This window comes from Arvicanthis niloticus, chromosome 4 (genome assembly GCF_011762505.2).
Source record: "Arvicanthis niloticus isolate mArvNil1 chromosome 4, mArvNil1.pat.X, whole genome shotgun sequence".
Taxonomy (NCBI): Eukaryota; Metazoa; Chordata; class Mammalia; order Rodentia; family Muridae; genus Arvicanthis; species Arvicanthis niloticus.
In genome coordinates, this window is record NC_047661.1 from 10,873,654 (window position 1) to 10,892,104 (window position 18,451).

Sequence of the window (18,451 nt, forward strand, 5' to 3'; positions counted from 1 at the left end):
TTTTCAATCTGACAAGAACGTAGTTACTAGTGGTTCGCAGTAAACCAGGCAAATAATTCAGCTCAATTTATATGCTTATGCTGATATAGTAAATATAATTCAAACAGTACCATATTAATAGAGCATCTTGAAATCTATTGCCAGCAAAACAAACCATATAATTATATACTTTTGTTGGTTACCAATAGACAACAGAACATAAAACTTGGAGACCAGCATTGGAAAGCACTGTAAAATAAATTCTCCGTGTGTCCATGGTCCATCAGGCTCCTTGGAAGGTGAGTACTCTCTTAGTTTACATAATAAAGAAAGAAATTCCACCATGCCTAACATGCATAATAAGCTTTGGTTACAACAAAAATAGCTGAGGAGCAACTTGGAAAGATGTGGATTGAAACTGTTTGAGAGATTTTAAGGGCAGGGAAAGTCTGCCTTTTAAAATGAAGACCACTGCATTTGCCAATAAATAAATTTATGACACCTTGACATAAGCTAAAGTCATTTTAGAAAAACAAACATTAGTTGAGAAAATGTCCCAAAACATAAGCTTCTGGAAAAGACTCTGGTGCATTTTCTTGAGTCATGATTGATGTGAGAGAGCAATGCCCACGGTAGCAGAGCCAACCCTGAGCCAGTCATTCTGGGATGCTATATAAAAGCAGACTGAGTACACCAGGAGGAGCATGCCAGGAAGCTGTGTTACTCCACCAGTCCCTGGCCCAAGTTCTTGCCATGAATTCCTGCCTGACTTCCTTTGCTGGTGAACTGTGATGTGGAAGTACAAACCAAAGTAAACCCTCTGCTCTCCAAGTAGTTTTGTTTACAACTATATAAACCGTAAGCACAACACCTCCAACTTCCTTGAATGATATCAAGTGAACAGGTTCCTATTTTATTATTATGTTCTATTGAAAATATTTTTAAATCATATTATCATTATGTCAATTTTCCTTCATTTTTCTCCTTCCAAGTACTTTGATGTAGCTTCATTTTCTTTACTTGCTGCTTTTGACTATTATGTTCTCATTGTAGCCCAAAGTTAGAAATGCAACTACCATTTTGATTCTTATTATTCCATAAGGTCAGGATTCAAGTTAAAATCCAAATCATGAGATGATTTCATAGTCAAATATCAGTGAAAAGAAACTCACATATTGAATTATGAGCTTCCTAAAATATATGCTAGAATAATAATTACCTGTGACATTGTAAAACTTCTACCAAATCTTAATCAGTTAACAGCCACATGAAGAGCCATGAAGAATACAGTGGAATTGTCCAACAGCACAGCTGGTGCTGCTATCAAAAGTCATAGCCTTGATGGCTTATAATCAACCAAAGTTAAGTGGTCCTTGCCGTCATAAGTTAAGGTAGACCAAAAGGCAGCCCTGCTGGATTCAAGTGAAAGATTGTCTGTGGGATTGTCAGCTTCCTGTGTCCATATAACATTCAAAGGTTAAGAGAGCTCTGCAATCTTTGCTGTACGAATCTTGTGTTCTTGTCCACCCATTTGTACATGTCACAGTTCAGTCTCCAGAACATAAGAAGAGCTGAGGACTTTGAAAGCTGGTTAGAATGTCTATTCTCTACTACATTCGTGGGTCAGCACTTTCATATATGAAGCTTTTGTTGGCAACATCTGTATTCTGTCATGAGGACACATTGACAAGAGTTTTAATCACCTGGCTGAAACAGTTATTTAAATAGTAAATGTTAGGCTACATGAGTAAAGTTTATATTCTATGACAAATGAGGGAAAAGATCACTAGAAATTTTATATGGAGAATAATAAATACATTTACTAAAGAACTGACAGTAATTATATAGCATGAATTGAAAAGTCACAGCTAAAATTTATTTAAATCTCTTAATTTTTAAATATTAAATTATGGAAAATACAGAAAATAATAAAATATGAGAAATTTTAGTTGATTTTTATTGCAAAATAAGAATCAAGTGAATTGCGGTACAGGTGGTAGAGTAGGTCAGGACTGTCATTTTCAATAGTACGGGAAAAGAAATATCAACTGAATTCTACACACTGTTATTTCAAATTCCTTATCCAAGTCCTGAAGACTGTTACATCCACTTACCCTCTGCCATTTTGAATATTAGAGAATGAAGACCGGCAAGTATTGGGTCTGAGAACTTTAATTCATCTGCCTAATTTATCTTTATTTTTGTCTCCAAATATTGTGTATTTTCAAGATGTTTTTCTGGTTGCTTCTGTGGTTTTTGGTTTTTGGTTTTCATTACATTTTTGTATATATAATAATTTTGAGCAGCTGTTGTAACAGTGTTCTGATGGTTCAATGAGGATGGGGAACTTGAATGGAAATTTTTTCCTGCCCTTGGTATGCCATTGCCAAGATGTGGATGGTAACTGTCAACCAGTGTTTCCTCTCTGTGTTATTGCACCTGGTTTTAGGATCCCAATTTGTTGTTGTTGTTTTCTTTTCCTTCTGATATTATAAATGATTTGTGTGATAAACTGTTCCCTGGTTCCCCTGTTCCCCTGTGTACACAGTGCAGAAGCTACTGTTACAGAGAAATGGACCAATCGTGCTTTCTCACATTATGTAATGTATGAACCACAGTGTTGTTTAGCCTGTGATGTTATCCATCTGAAAATGAATTTTAAATGAGTCCTCTCAAAAGAACATTTCTGTTCAAAAAATACAATTCAAAACATTTTTTCATGATTAATTAGGATGTTCCACTTAATAAGTAGAAGAATATTTTCTCAGACAAGGACAAAGTCCCTTTAATAATTATTCAATGCCTGATTCATCACTGGAATGTATCACCCAGCATGTAGCTCATGCTGAGCACTGAACCCTGGGAGGAAGTTATATGAAGAGTCATTGCCAACACTGTCTTCATTTGTTCTCACATCTCCATTGTAGATGTTTATTTTTGCAGAATCATTGTGTTTAATTGCTATTAAAGGCTGTACATTCATATGTTCCCTACCAAGTATTCTTTAAAAGTCATTTCTAACCTATGCTACATTTAGAGATTGAATTACATCTATAGGATGCTTCTCAATGACAGATCAGGGGGGACAGGATGACTCCCACTGAGCACACAGATGAAAACAGCCCATTGAACTTTTCAGTTTGCAGTCTTTCAAATGGCAAACATGCAGCTTGCTTGGGCTCTTTCTTTCTTTCTTTCTTTCTTTCTTTCTTTCTTTCTTTCTTTTTCTTTCTTTCTATTTTTCCTTCTTTCTTTCTTTCCACCTCTACACAATAGCCTCAGTCATCCCTCTAGGTGGATATAACGCTCCTGTCATTTCACACTGCTAAAGCTTTCTTGTGTACTCAGCATCCAGTCCACAACACCTGAGCCTATAGAACCTGAACACATGCCAACTGTTTCCTCTTTTGTTGCTCCTGCTCAAAACATTTCTAACCACCTTTAACACTTCAGAATATTTCAGGGCCTGATCTCATGTGATTTTCTCTTGAAACAAAACTCCCCCCTGTGGTTTTCAAGACTTCTTTTGCTCTAGAAAGTTGGCTAAATGCAGATATGTACTGTAAGTAGCTCATTGTCACGTTCCCATTACATTCCATTAACTTGCAAAACCATGAGATAATTATCTTTTCGTCACTTTATTTATCTACACAACAAAATATGGTGTCCCAAACAGAAGAATAAATATAGAAATCACAATGATCTTTTCAAATTAATTTGGCTTCTACTTCTTATCTCCACATGCATGTGCACACACACAAGCAAGTAGAATTGAAAGCAAATTTGCAAACACACACATACAGAGGGAAATAAAAAGAGAAAGCTGTTGGTATTTAGTTAAGCGAAATAACTCATCACACAATTCACAAAGATTTTTAAAGTCACATTTCATTGATCATGTATTCTTTAGTGTTATGCAGCAGCTAAATATAAATATGATTGTCTGAGACAAATATCTAGAATTCAATCAGTGACATTTAAATCACAATAACGATGAAAGTCAGGCTATGAAGAATTCAGGTAAAATATCATCAGAATCTAAAATTTAATCTAAAGTTTAAAGACCAGACATATAATGAGAGTAAAGGAATGATTCAAAAACCTCTGTGTTGGTCCATTGTTTATAGATGGTGGTTTATTTCTTTGCATATGAGACAGAACGAGAGATTGCCAATAGTCCACAGCAATGTAATGACAATATATAATGTGGACATCTATCAGGGTCAGCAGAAGAGAAGTGAGGCTCATATTTGGAATAACAGAGTAAGTTTCCACCACTTATTTTAACTGTCATCAACAGTATTTAGAAACACTTATCTAAATAGCCCATCCAATACATATTTAAGAAACAAATGCAACTTTCAAATCTGAACTAAAATTTTAAAGTCTGGAGACTATCTCACCAGCTAACATTATAATGTAATCATCCTTCATTGTCCTTCCCTTTCTCAACATCAAATATCTTTGGCACATTAGACACACTAAATAAGCCATCATTTTCTTTTTAATAGTTCTTCAAGAACAGAGTGTTAGAAAAACAATTGTGTCAGTCTCACGACAGTCATTATACCTCTTTTATAAATTTCTATTTTCAAGATTTTGTTTTTATTTAGGATCCCCCTGCCCCCAAATAAAAGTAGTAGAAATCTGTTTACATTATGAGAGTCAGGTTTATACTATGACATTTGAAAATTCAAACATTTTATCTGAATGCAGGTAGAATAACATGGTTTCTATAGAGGTTGCCCTATGATACATATCACCTTAAATACAGGGCAAGAACAGATTTTTCATGAATTATTTTTAAAAATCCTTAAAACTTTGGTTTAAGAAGGAAAATGTTGTTGTCATGACTAAAACATTTCAATGAAGATAAATAAAAATTCTTATATAGTTCAGTTATTTGCTTTACTAAACCTCATTAGACAAATATCTTCTTCTAAATCCAGGTATCTGAAATGAAATGTAAGAAAAAAATCTGAAAGATATGTGATACTGTCTTTAAAAGTATCATGTGTTTATTTGATAATCTTTATATTTGAATTCTGAAGAACATTCATGACACTAGGAGAATTTTGTATAGTAAAAATGATTCTTTAACTTATATACCAGCAAGTAGAACAAAGACTCTACCCTCACAGCGACAAAGCTAAAGTGCTGTCTGTATATTAGAACAATATCCCACAGATAAAACAATAGGTAAATGATCAAATAAGAAAACAAGTATTCTATAGTTGTTTATAAATTTGACATAAATATAAACAAATTGGACTTCATATGATTACACTTTTATTTGTACTGTGTTTACCTTATGGAGTGAGCATTTCACGAAAAATGACTGAGGATGATAATACTGGAATGTTCTGGTCTACAGGAAATTCAGAATGTGCAATCTATAGTTCAGACAATCATCATAAATTTTAAAATTTTATTTTCCAATTGAAATGTTTAAATTCCATAAAATATTACAAAAATTGTAGTGGACTTAGCATAAGACAAGTAGGCAATGGAGACTGCAATTTTCTTTTTTTTTTTTTCTTTTATTTATTTTTTACATTCATCCTGCCTTTATTTTAGCATTCTCTGTATGTACTCTGTGTATCAGAAACCACAGTTAGCACATGTGTTAAGGCTCTTTTAATTGTCAAGTTAAAATTACTTCTGTTTCTTCTACAGTATTTAATGTAAGTTGCATTGATTGTACACCTTTTAATTGTGTTTGTGTTTTGCAATCTAGCATGTCAGTTACGGAGGTCTATCAACCAGTTTTTGTTTTAGTGCCCTGAGAATCACATAACCTTGGTATTCAAAAAATATCCTGCAAGTACTGGAAGAAATGAGTCAGACTTTAAACAGAAGCAAAGAGGATAGTGGGCTTGGTTGTTGTTGGTATAAGAGCTTTAATTACATTAATTGCTAGCACCACTGCTTCTGCAATTGTTTTGACACAAGACATTAAGAAAGCTACTTTTGTTAATCATTTAGCAAAAAATGTTACTAATGTGTTGAATATACCAGAGGATTTAGATAGGCATTTGGAAGAATGAATTGATGTTCTTTATCCCATTCAAATTATCAGAAGGAGGTTCAGAATTTAAGGGTAAGTAGCCAACTCAATTGTCATGACAAATACCATTGGATTCATGGTAGTTCTAAAATTTACAGTGGTAGAGACTGCAATTTTAAATACAAGGTCAGGATCAGACTAAATGTTAGACTGAAAAGGTGAATATTCACAAACACACACACACATATACACATACATACATACACAGAAGACAGATGTTCTGTTTAAGTGGTTAGTTTTTTGGGGGGTGCATTTTTTGTTTTTTTTTTATTTGTTTACTTGATTGATTTATCACTTTAAATGATGGTTTGAATATAATTCACATCTCAAAATTATGAAAGAATCATATAGCTTAACAAGAAATATTAAATTAAAAAATATGGCTTTGATCCAATAGCTACTTAAGTAAATATGTATTAAAAGCCAAGGTCATTGAAAAAGAGAAATTGTTTCTTTCAAATTTCAGACTAGAGGACAACCTTCATGGAACTGTGGAAAAAAGGGATTAACTAGGGAGTCTGCCTTTGATAAGATTAAGAGAGAACACAATGGAGTTTCCTTATCATTGCAATTAAAAGTGTCTACAGACATGGTGTTTTTTTTTTTTTTTTTAACAAAGTAGATTTATTATACTTAATCTTAGAGCCACATTAACAAATGAAATACACTAACCACAGAAAGAAAAGTATTTGTTAAGAAAAGAATAATAAAATGTAAACCTCAAATATGTAAGTTTTTTTAATATGTGTTTTTTTTTTCAGAGCAACATGCTCAAACTCAGGAAATTTTAACCAATTTTATTTAAATAGGACAAAATAACCCCAAGGAATAATTTAATAGGTGGCCAAATCCAGATTATAAGATCTAACAAATAAAGGGAAAAAAGATTTGGATGAAAACTTGCATTATTAGTACAAAACTTTCGTCTCAGTTTCAACTTGCCATCAGGAATTTTCTATGTGGTATGTTTATGGTATTTAATTATATAACCACAGTTATTTCTTTGAAGTGGTTTATATAGGTTTATTTTTGAAGATATTCTTAGGATACTATATGTTATGACTTAATTATAATGGCATTTTAAAATTAAACACTAAAACATATTTGATGGGCCCAGAATTTTATGCTCAGTTCTTAAATTCATGCCATGAAATAATTTACACATAAAGCTATTATTTAAACTTAGGTTCTGGTTATAGAAATGAAATAAAACAACATTACAGCTAAATACATGTGAATCCTCTTAGCTATAATGATTGGTAGCTCCAATTATTCTATACTTTATTTGTTTATATGAAATTCATTGTCTTTTTTACAGAAAACTTCTCCTCATTTTTAATGAGGCCAAACTGCTGTCTTTAAATTATGCAAAAGTTTATACTAAGCTAAAAATCTCAATTTGTAGCTCCCAGCTGTAGTTCTTAATACTTTCTTCATAAGATTCTCTTTAAACAGTTCAGCCTTTTTCTGCATCACATATGTTTAAACACTTAGAGATCTGTGAAGACACTAAAATTTAGTGCTCATTGATGGAAACAAGATGTATGTATAAAACTGAGTAGAAATGATACTCAAACAAACATAAAAAAAAAAAAAACCTGAATCTGACGTGCAATAGAACTCCAAACTAAATGCATTCAAAGTCATCCCTTGCTTTTGTTATTAAGGTTTTAAAGGACATGGTGGGATCATTTAAAACTGATACTGCCAGAGCTGAGAACAAATGCAGTGGCAATATCCATCTATCCCATATGCTGATTTAAGATAGAGTATATCAATGAGACATTTTAAAAAAAGAAATCAACTTAATCTTCAGGAACATACTGACCAGGATCTGAAGAGTTAAGTGTTGTACTGATGAAGACATAAACTTGGCAATTATTATTTAATCTTAAGTTAATTATATATTAATAATTAAATATAATTTAGAACCCTATCTTAAATTAACTATTTGTATAATTTGTTTAACTTATTTATATAAGCAACTTGACATTATTTGTGATTATGTTTGTCTGTGTATGTGTTTCTTTGTGCATGTGTAGATTCCTGTGTGTAGAAGAGTCCATGGGCACATGTGTATACAAGTATGTGGAGGCCAGATAGTCAATCTCCAGTGTCATTCTTCAGAGTCCATCTACTTTGTTTACTGAGACAAACTCTGGATTAATAACACAGAACTTGCAGTGTAAGGAAAACTTAATGACCACTAAACTATAAGGATCCTTCTGCCTTTTCCATTCCAGCACTGAGATTACAAGTATGCACCACCTTACTTAGGCTTTTTATCCATATGCTGGAGAAGAAACTCAGGCCCTTATGCTTTCATGCAAGTACTTTAAAAGTCAGTAAGCTATCGTCTCAAAATTAATATTCTTATTTTTTAAAGGAACTCAACTTTGTATTAGGTATACAGATATTGGTTTCACATTTAGTACTAATGCTCTAGGTAAGTGAAATATGGAGAAGTAACAATTTAGTTCCTGCTGGTGAGATATTTTGATTTGACATTGTTTTTAAATGTTTAATCAAAAAATTCATTTTTCTATTAATATTTATATTGAGAAATTGTTGGGGGCCGACTTTTAGCAGAAAGCGGCTATCAGCTTTGCAGCCATCTTGAGCCATATACCCTGACATAAGACTAGGATTACAATAGCCTACAACAGCTGAGCACACTCCGATAATCTTGGTTTAGATACCTTGGGTGTGTGAGATTAAAGGTGTGTAAGATTAAAGGTGTGTAATTAAAGAGTTTCACTTAGAAGTGTAGAGATCAGATTTAGAGACAAGACCTAAGGGCATGATTAAAGGTGTGACCAAAAGGCATGGCTTAGAAGTGAGACATATAAAAGGATAGAGTCAAACAGAGAAAGTAACAGATTACTTGACATTAGGTAGAAGACACTTGGCTCTAGAGAGAACAATTTGGAGTAACAGAGATTCAGACACTAGGAGTAGGAATAGACATCAGACACATCAGACTGAGGAGACAAGGAAGCAGGCACTTGGGAGAGAACTTGGAAGAAGTAACTGGGAACTTGGAGGCACTAGGACTAGGCACTAGGGACTAGGAACTAGGGACTAGGAATTTAGGACTTGAGACACTTAGAGAAAGAGAGACTGAAGAATAAATGGGATTGAAACACACTCTGTCTGGTCTCCATTCCTCACGACCGCCCTCACTCTCTCTCTTGCTGAACCCCGACCTGCAGACCGGAGCGGCAGCTTGGGCCGAGATACAGTGGCCGCCAAATGCGGGGCAGCCTGGGCCTCAACATTTAGCTCGGGCCGCAACATTTTTTGGCACCCAAACAGGGACTAGTGCGGTTCCCAACATTTTTGGCACCCAAACGTGGGGCCAGTGAGGCTCCCAACAAGAAATATAGATCTTTTGTCTGAAATGGAAAGACAATTATTTTAATAAAATATAATGCATTTGTGTCTGGAAAGTATATTAAGATGAATTAGCAGGAATATATGAAAATGTCAAGTGAATTATGCACTTTGAATATTAAAAAAATTGAAATCATCTTAGTGATACTGTAATTATAGATTACTTTGAAACTATAATGAATGGTATATAATCTGTCTCTTATTAAAAGTACATAAATAGATTCCCCTGATACTTCCTCTCTCAACTTCATCAGATCTGTTAGGCCTAAACAATACAGGTAAGTTTCTCTTCCTCTACCTATGTTCCCTGCTCATTGAGTTGTCTGGGAACACCAAGCTGCTAGCCAAGGTGGAGATCCATTCTTCCTACACCTCTTTGCACACTTTCATTGGATATGCAGCTCCTGAACCTTACAGACCTGCAGATCATGAGCCATACAGACCTGCAGATCTGGAACCATACACTCCAAGAATACCTATCAGAGGCCAGCCATAGCAGGATCATCAGTGTTAAGCACCCCCTCCCCCTGAAAACCTATTACAACATGAACATCCAGGGACCAAAGCCATTCAGATGGCTAAAGAACCTAGAAAAAACCACAGTCAACAAAAGCCAGGGCAATATGACACCTCCAAAGCACAGCTTCCATATAACAGCAAGCATAAGATATCCCAACACAATTGAGAAAAAAGAAAATGACCGTAAATCCATTCTTATAAAGATGATAGAAGCCTTTAAAGAGGAAATAAATAAATCACTTAAAGAAACACAGGAAAATAAAATTAAACAGAGGTCTTTAAAGGGGAAACAAGTAAATCTTCTAAAGATATACAGGAAAATACAATTAAATAGGTGAATGAAATAAATAAAACAGTGCAAGACCTGAAAGTAGAAATAGAAGCAATAAAGAAAACACCAACTGAGGGAATCTTGGATGTAGAAAACCTAAGAAAGTGACCAGGGAGACAAATACAAGCATCACTAACAGAATACAGAAGATAGAAGAGAAAAAAATCTCAGGTATAGAAGATACAGTAGAAGAAATTGATACATCAGTCAATTAATGTATGAAATCTACAAAACTCCAGACACAAAACATCTAGAAAATCTGGGATACCATGAAAAAAAAAAAAACTATCCTAAGAAAAATAGGAATAGAAGAAGGGGAAGAGTCCCAGGTACAAGCCTGAGAAAATATTTTTCTACAAAATCATAGAAGAAAACTTTCCCAACCTATAAAAAGAAATACCTCTAAACCAGAAAATCCCCCTACTACATAATGATCAAAATACACAATCTACAAGATAAAGAAAGAACATTAAAAGCTGCAAGGAAAAAAGGGCAGGTAACATACAAAAGCAGACTGATCAGAAATACCCCTGAATTCAAAATAGAGATTCTAAAAGCTACAAGGGCCTGGACAGATATCTTTTAACCTCTAAAATACCATAGATAACAACCTAGAATACTATACCCAGCAAACCTCTCAATCACTGTAAATGGAGAAAACAAGCTATTTCAAGAAAAATTCAAATTCAAATCATATCTATCTGCAAATTCATCTTTACAGAAAATATTAGATGGAAAACTCCAACCCACAAAAGATAACTACATCCAAGAAAACACAGTAAATAAATAACTCCATACCAGCAAAAGCAAGAGAAGTACACACACACTAACACCAAAAATATCAAAATAATAGGAAAAATAATTACTGATATTAATATCATTCAATTCCCTATTAAAAGACACATGCTAAAAGAATGGAGACATAAACAGTATCCATCAATCTGCTGCATACAAGAAACAAACAACAGTAATAAACAGAGACATTACTTCAGGGTAAAGGGCTGGAAAAAAGTTTTTGAAGCAAAAAGACCTAAGAAGTAAGCTGGAGTAGCCATTCTAATATCTAATAAAATAGAATTCAAACCAAAATGAGTCAAAAGAGACATCGAAGAACACTTCATACTCATCAGAGGACAAATCTACCAAAATGATATCTCAATTCTGAATATCTGTGCCCCAAACACAAGGGCACCCACATTTGTAAGAGTAACATTGCTAAAGCTTAAATCACACATTGATTCCCCACACATTAATAGTGGAAGAATTCAACACTCCACTTCCACCAATGGAAAGGTCATCCCAACTAAACCTAAACAGAGAAATAATGAAATTAACAGATATTATAAATAAAATTGTCCTAAAAGACATCTATATGAACATCTCACCCAAATACAAGAGAATATACCTCTTTTAAGGACCTCATTGGTCCTTCTTCAAAATTGAACATATAGTTGTTCTGTCACAAGGCAAGACTCAACAGATACAAGAAAGTTGAATTAATGCCTTATATTAGACCACTATGGATAAAATTGTCCTAAAAGACATCTATATGAACATCTCACCCAAATACAAGAGAATATACCTCTTTTAAGGACCTCATTGGTCCTTCTTCAAAATTGAACATATAGTTGTTCTGTCACAAGGCAAGACTCAACAGATACAAGAAAGTTGAATTAATGCCTTATATTAGACCACTATGGATTAAAGTCCATACACTCATGGAAATTGAAAAACTCACTACTTAATGATCTCTGGGTCAGTAAGAAAGAAATTAAGATATTTATTAAGATATTTCTACAATTCAGTAAAACGAAGGCACAGCATACCCAAATTTACAGGACACAATGAAGCCAGTGCTAAGAGCAAAATTCAAAGCTCTAAGTATCTCCATAAAGGAATAAGAAAGTTTTTATACCAGCAATTTAAAAGTACACCTGAAACCTCTAGAAGAAAAAAAAAGAATCAAGTATACTAAAGAAAAGTAAAAGGCAGAAAATAATCAAAATCAGGGCTGAGATCAATCAGTTAGAAACAAAGTAAACAATACAAAGAATCAAAGAAACCAAGAGCTGCTCTTTGAGAAATTCAACAAGGTAGGCAAACCATTAAACAAAAGACAGAGAAACAATATTCAAGTAAACAAGATCAGAAATGAAAGAGAGACATAACAACAGACACTGAAGAAATTCAAAGAGTCATTAAGTCTTATTTCAATAGTCTGTACTGCATAAAATTGGAAAACCTTAATGAAATGACCAATTTAATAGACAGAAATCACTTACCAAAGTTAAATCAAGATCGAGTAAATGGTTTTAAACACCCTTTAACCCCTAAAGATATATAAGCAATCATTAAAAGGCCAAAAAAGGCCAGGCACCAAATGGTTTAATTGCAGAATTCTACCAGACTTTCAAAGAAGAGGTAATATCAATACTCCTCTAAATATTCCACAAAATAGAAATACAAGGAATACTGCCAAACTCATTCGACGAGGCCACAGTCACCCTGATGCCGAACCCACACAAAGAATGAACAAAGAAACAGAAGTTCAGATTATTCTCATGAACTCTGATGCAAAAATACTCAATAAAACGTTAAAAAAAAAAAAAAACTGAATGCAGGAACACATCACAAACATCATACATCATGATCAAGTAGGCTTTACTTCAGGAATACAAGGATGGTTTAATTTACAGACATCCATCAACATATTCTACTCTATAAACATACTCAAAGAAAAAAAATTACATGATCATCTCATTAGATGCTGAAAAAATCCTGTGACAAAATCTAACACCTCTTCATGGTAAAAATATTAGAGAAATCATGGATACAAAGGACAGACCTAAACATAATAAAAGCAATATACAGCCAGCCAATAGCCAGTGTGAAGCTTGATGATACTTTGTTATGCTTGCAGACAGGAGTCTAACATGGCTGTGTTCTGGGAGAAAAGCCTGAGGTCTAGACCTAGGCTTCCTGGCACATAGGTAATTCATGTGCAGCTTGGTCTTCATGGCTCTGAGCTGTTTCACTTCAAGGTGTCTGTGGTTCCTGAAGTCAGCTTTTGTGTCTTAGTTGGAGACCATCAGATTTATGTTGATGAGGTAGTATTTCCTTTTCCAGGACATGGCACTAATTGTTGTTGCAACATACAGTGCTAGGGGATTTATATACCATTTGTATTCCAACTGTGTAACACCAACTCCGTGAGAACATTCTAGAATTATATTACACAAAACACTGCACACTCATCAAATGTGAACTTTCACTTCTGCAAATAACTTAGAAGAGAAAGAGCTGACTATTGGCACTGGGATAGAAGTCGAAAGATTGATTTACATTCCTCTAATTAAATAGATCTCATGTGCCCTAAAAAATAAAAGTACATGTGTTGTAGATAGCCCTGGTGCTGTTTGTATTTTTATGTTAATTCTGCTTTCCCAGGAAGGGTTGCTGGGATTGAGGAATAAATGACCTGGCAACTTCTGGTGAACCTTCCCCATAATGAATAATGATTTCCAGGAGCCAATCATTGGGCAAGGAGTAGGTGGGACTTCCGGGTTGGAGAGAAGAAAAGGGAACGCAGGAGAATGATACTTCCTTTTGGACTGGAAAGAAGATAAAACCAAAATGTAGGTAGTGGATATAGGTTCAGGTGGCGGATCCATAGGGATCTGCTACCGCAGGATTTAACTTAGAATGGCTTACAAATTAGGTAACAGTTGCTGCACCCAAAGATTGTGTTACCTGTTAAGTTTAAACTAAGTTTATGTGGTGTTTTCCTTCACATGGTGACTCAACTGGGTTCCAGAGAGAAAAGTACGTCAGCAAAGCCTGGGTTTACAAGAAATGCACCCCAAAAAGGCCATGGAAATTTGGAAGCGTGGGGCTGAAGGGGCAACAATCCACCATGGGAACTTAGCGAGTCGGGTGGAGAGATTTCGGAGCTCTGGGTCAGAGTGTGCAAGAGAACAGGCCTGCCTGCCTGCTGCCAGAGGTAGCATGGGATTCATTTTATAATATTTCATGTGACATATATCTCCATGTTGTGTTAGTCAACTGATAATCCATGAATGGTATCTGGAAGCCTATATTTCTCTGTATTTTTATTCAAATACTAGAATGCATGTAGAGTAAGCAAATGTTTTATATATCACTTATAATTTACATCATTTATTTATATGATTAATACTTTTGAAATTCTAATATCAATGCATTGGCACTTATATTGAATTTATTTTCTTATGTTTTAGGTTAGACATTTTACAGCAAGCACATTGATATTAACTACAAAAAGTGTTCTTAAAGTGAGTTAGAGGAAGTTGGATTTTTTTTTCTTAATTGTGAATTTCAACAAACCAGCCATTACTGCCTCCTGGCAGTTGAATAAGATGTCCACTTGTCAAAAAATATCACATCATTCAAGACAGGTACTGCTTGCCTTGCTGATAAAAATAGGACAGTTGTAAAATATTAAAGTAATAAGAAAATAAAACCTGTGTTGCAAAGTCCTTGGTATATGCACACTGTCTGTCATGGTTATTTTAAATGCTCTCCTTAATGACACTTTTACACACCTATAGATGGCCTTATACCCAAAACCTCAATAGAATCTAATGAGTAACTTTTGCCATGACCTGCCATTCCCTTAAAATGACTATAGTGGTATCACATGTGTTTTGTCACCCTAAGCATGCTTAATTTCTCTGCTCTCCACCTCCTGCAATTCGACCTGTTAATTGAGCAGGAAAGTGGGTCAGGAAATCCCATGCTGCCTTCTTGTCCACTCAGTCAGTATTGTAAGAGGGCACATTATGCACAGTATGGGAAACAGGAATATAGAGACATTGATATTTAGTTCTCATGTGAGACCAAAATCATTATGAGACCCTGGTGCTTTCCAGAAAGAAAGCTCTTGAAAATGTGGTTAACAAATGTGGAATGTTCTCATGTTCAGTCTGTTAAGTGGGCACAAAGCCTTGACTATACAGTTGTATTTTTGTGAAGATGGAGTGAAAATAGCATGCAGCCATCAATCATGTCTAAAATGTAGCTTGCCTTACAAGTCTACTATAACCAGAGGACTGGAATCCAAATGTATCCCAGTTCAGAAAAGCAGTCATTACTCTGTCTTATGTCAACTGAAAATATATGATAAGTTGTTACCTAAAATATTCTAGATGCACCTTTTGAACAAGTGGAGTCTTAAAATACTTCTTTCTTTTATTTGAGCAGAGGTTAAATAAGATTTCACCTACTCTGCTTAAATATTCTTCCAAAACAGGATGTCTTGAATAGATACAACATTGTGTTGCTCGCCTAAATTCCAAGAATCAGTACCCACTGTACAGTAGACTACCGTACCTCCTTCTAAAAGTACTCATTTTTATGTAACACCAAATTCCCCTGCCTACTTCCTGTTCAAATCACAAAGGTCTACTTCTTTACAAACACACACACACACCCCTCTACAACTACCACTGGAGAGAGTTAGATATTCTAGGGTTAAGGAACAATCTTTGCTGACAGGTAGATGGTGAAGACTAAAACAAAAATTAAGGTATAAAGATTTTACGTTGTAATGTGTAAAAAAAATGCCTGGAACATATATTTACATAGAGTATATCTGTGATGTACATAGAAATTCTAGCAGGTGCAAAATGACAACCCCAAACTAAGACATAGTTGGAGGCTGGGTTTGTAGCATGCTTGCAGTCTTAGTACCCACAGGCTGCAACAGAAGGATTGCAAGTTTGAAGTCAACCTTAGCTACTTAGAAAATTCTGTCTCAAACCCCAACCCTGAAAAACTGGACAAGTTTTATTCCTTGTTTCTTTATTCCCTGGCTGTTACCAAGTAACGACTTATTCCCACACTTCTTCTCATCAGGAGGAGCTTCTTCATTACAGATCTAAAAAGCAATGAAAATAATCAAGCAAGGGATAAGACCTCCACACCTCCCAGCTGAAATAAATCAGGATAAATTGATTATTACAGGTATTTTGTCAAGGGAATGAGTATTAATTGACTCCATAAGCAAGTTAATTTGGTAACTTAAATTTATATATGAGCCTATTTTAATGAAAAGTTCTAAACTGGAATTCCCAATTTCCTGAAAATGCCACCTGAAAGATTCTATACTTAATGATGAAGGACATGATTATATGTAAAACAGACCTAGGGATTGAGGTCTGATTCTGCCATATAGCTCTTACAGTTCCGAACAGAGCCCTTGTGAGAAAGAAAATAAAGGATCATTATCATACAGTAGATGTGACTGTTGAATTTGGCCATATAGTCTACTGTTCATAGTGAAGTTTAAGGAAAGTTACTAAAACTGCTAAAGCTAGCTATGTTTATTGCCATTCATAGTTGTAACCATTATCATAATGGATGAATGTCTGTTTAATCTTAACAAAATAAGATACTGATATCAGGATTGTGTTATTTTCTTATTATTTCTGTATTAAAATAGTACAGATAATAAAACCATTAGAGAACGTGATATTGAAACAAGATACATGCTTCTTTTTGTCTATTTGCTCATCTATATTTATTTTTAATGGAACTGTGGATTAAACCTAGGATTTTAATCATGCTATGTAAACAAAGTAACAAGGAACAGTATCCCAGCTGTTGCTGAATATTTCATTTTGAGACAAATTCTCACTAAGTTTCGGCCATGAATTCACTGTTGTAGCTCAGGGAGCCCCTGAACTGTGATTCTCCTGCCTCATCTTCCAGGATAATTAGGATCACAGGTGTATACCACTAGGCCTGTCAAGGTAAAATGTTTCTTAACTCCAATGTGTGTCTAGTTTTTGAAGGAAAATGTTCAGAAATTATTTTCAAGCCATCAAACATTTCAGTTGTTCAAATACAGCAACCAAGTGTTCATTGCGCCCACTCTGCCTTTGATACGTTTGGAATTCTTCATTTTCAGCCTTTGTACAAATTCTCCCTGGCAAGAAAGAAAACACTTTCTGACACAAGATGCTGAAGATCAATAGCTATTTCCCAAAGTTTATTGTATAATTAAAATGGGTAGCAGGAATAATTTTTTCTTCAAACCCTTAGGCAAAGCCTAGAATTATTGACTGAGTCAATGTTATGTGGTGGAAGATTTTTTTTTTTATTATGTTTATGGATAATATAAATAAGTTTATGTCTTTTACATGTAATTTGTTAAGCTAGAAACACTTAAGAGGAAATATCCTTCACATCAGCAAAGCCTTCATTGTCTAAAAACCTCTTTAAGGTGTATTTTATAGAGATAAATCTATACTCCTTAATAATCATGTGTGGTCACTTAAAATTCAAAGTGAAGGTTAATGGTCAAAATATTCTTGAATTTAGTAGAACCCATTTGCTTCAAACTACTTCTGCAGGGCTTTATCACCTCTAATAAAAATGCCAGAAATGTATGTATGATAGAAATATCATAGGAAGGTGAGTGGAGGTAGGACAAGAAGAATCAGAATGAGTTCTTATACAATGCTCTATACACAGGAGTGCAAGTGCTGCTATAAGGATCCAAGAGAAAGCAGATATATCACCTATAAGATAAACTCTTTAAAAACTTTATTCATTCTAGTAGTAAGATTTAACAGTTGCTAGTTTTCACATGTGGATAAATGCTAATATTTGTAATACTTTACTAGATTGTTCTGTTTTTCATTATGCCTCATTTAAAATGCTACATCAAGAAACTGACTATCAACAGGTAAACACAAGCAGAGCTTAATTGAAATGCAGCTCTTTATGTTAGTGATTCTTTATGTTTTACTTTTTTAGTCTCTTACTATATTTTATTATTTAAATTACAGATTGAAATTTAATTTCTGGTTGCCTTTTCCTTAAAATATACAAATTTTGCCTGTGCAAAAAAAATCTAGTATTTATTACTTTCTCCCACTAGGAAAGAAAAGCTTCATCCTCAAAATTAAAAAACAAAGAACATGAACAGTTTCCAGAAAAATCAGGAATATGTTACTTGCAGAAAAGAGGTAGAATGCATGAGAGCTAAGCCATGATGCTCAATATGCCCAGAATAAAAACTTGCATAATCAATGGCAAACTCTAACCCTGGAAGTTTGCTTAGCTGTCCTCTTCTCTTATCTGTCATTATAGGAGATAACCTGCAATAATACAATGCAATG

General features: G+C 34.3%; 1 protein-coding gene across 1 annotated transcript in view; it reads right to left on the bottom strand.

The window, feature by feature from the left end:
- Nucleotides 1-18,451, bottom strand: part of Naaladl2 (N-acetylated alpha-linked acidic dipeptidase like 2) — an 808,912-nt gene that overhangs the window by 776,584 nt on the left and 13,877 nt on the right.